Raw genomic sequence first — 2188 nt, 5'->3', positions numbered from 1 at the left:
CCTGCGAGCTCCCTCGACTGTCACTGTTCATGGAAGTAGAAAGATCTGTCTTTCTCCCGTGGATTGGCTGGTGGTTTCCAACTTCTTACCTTGCGAATAGTAACCAAATGTGTAACCACTATGCCACCAGGGATGGACAAACCTTCCAAACATTACACTATAAAGCCTGTCAAATTAAAATGTCATGTGTGCCAACCAGAAATAGGACTGTGTTAGGCTGGGTTTTCTAGAGAAACAAAACCAAGGCACTCATGTAGGTATAAGAAACAAATTTATATGAAGAAATGTGTTTTTAAGAAAATGGGCCACATAGCTGCAGAGTGGGCAAGCCCAGTCCAACATTAGTCCATGAATTAGAAGCTAACTGAAGACACTTCTTGACTCACGGAGCTGCTAACTGATGAACCAGGTAAATGAAGCAGGAAGGTCACAGGCTGGTGGAGATAGAAGATCACAGGCTGGTGGTCCCAATGCAAGGGACCTGGCAGGCCTCCAACAGCTCCCAAGACCTAGAAGCCAATCACAGGCATCCGGGGAGTTGGAAGAGGAGAAAGAGTTATTCACAATGTCTTTACATAGGTATCAAACAGATCACATTCCCAAGGAGAGGTTATCAGGCTGTGGCCTGAGTGGGAGATTACCAAGCTGACACAAAACCCATTACAGGGCAGAAAATCCAGAAATGGCACCTGAAATCAGTAGGGCAATTGTGGACTTATTACAATCGCTAGAGGAAATTGTTACATTGTGGGAAAAGAGTTAACAGTTACAGATCTGGTTGCTCGTTCCTTGCTGTCTCCAAGAGAATCTGGAGCTACTACTGACCCTTGGGGACCCCTTGGCAATATGGCCATTGGAATTATTTTTTAAGTGACTAACGATTTTGTTGCATACACCTGGAGTAATGGAGCGTGCTGTCCCAGACTGTCAGGTTGCTTTGTAAAAACATCAAGATGGATGATGTGCACGGACCTGGGTTCCTTGTTGGGGCCCTGAGTTTCAGTTGCTATGGCTGGGTGTGTCACCAGATAGACTTCCCATCAGACCTAAACCCAGTTGCTGTTGAGTCTGTCAAGTTTAGCAACGTACTAAAAGAACTCAGAAGACTCAGGAGCAGGTTATACACATGGCTAAGGATTGTGTAGCAAAGGCTACAGAACACAAACAGCAGAGAACCAGTACCAATTGGCAGAAGCCAGCACAGGCTTCTGTCTTTCCCACCCAGGGCCTCTTCAGACACACTTTCTCTCTAGCAACAAACTACAAAGACCAGTGTGCTCCATCTCTGCCCAAAGAAGCCTCTTTGATCTTTAGAGTGTGAATCTTTGTTGGGGGTGGGGCTGGTCTTATGAGGAGTCCATGGGTGGCACAAATGCTTCATGCCCTCAGCTGCTGAGAAGGTAGGGCTCCCAGTCCACCCAGAGGCACTCTGGAAGGAAAACCTGGCAGTCTACTTCAGGAAAAGAAAAATTTTTTAAAAAATCAAGCATTGTAAACCCCAGGGAGTACAATTCTACCCTGACGCAAATGGGAAATCTGGGAAAGCCGTGAGCTGGAGTCATCTTGACAGCAAAACACAGCAGGGATCACATACACCTGAACTTATTTAATCCTCACAATTCTGGGACATACGTATTATCATTATTTCTATTGTAGAAAGTTTAGGCAATTGAGATTTGGAGAGTTAAGTAAATTGCTCCAGTTGATTCAGCTAGTGGATGGTACCCAGAGATCCAAACACAGCTAGCAAGGCGTCAGAATCTGAGATCTGAACAAGTGTGCTTGGTGACCCCCAGGTTGCAGGCTCACTTTCCTCATCTGTACCTATCTCAGAGGTGTGCGGCCCAAATTAGGTCAAATATACAGCAAGGGTTTGTAACTTATGGTGTGTCTGCAAAAGGGCATGTTATTATTATTATTTTTCGAAAAGGGGCATGGTTAAGTATAAAATTAAAAGTTATTTGTAACCATGAGTAACATCACAGCACGGATACAGAATGCACCGTATACATTTCACAAAAGCCAGGTACTTAAAAACTTTTAACATGAAAGATAACATTTTCTGTGAAGTTCACAAAGTCTAAACAAACAGCTTGATTAATTTCTTTTTGTTTTTCATCTTTTGCTATTTCTTTTTTTTAAAAACATTTTATTAGGGGCTCATACAACTGTTATCACAATCCATACA

This window comes from Echinops telfairi, unplaced genomic scaffold (assembly GCF_000313985.2).
Source record: "Echinops telfairi isolate 266 unplaced genomic scaffold, ASM31398v2 ScPeMD7_70;HRSCAF=299, whole genome shotgun sequence".
Classification (NCBI taxonomy): Eukaryota; Metazoa; Chordata; class Mammalia; order Afrosoricida; family Tenrecidae; genus Echinops; species Echinops telfairi.
This window is presented reverse-complemented; position numbering follows the sequence as displayed.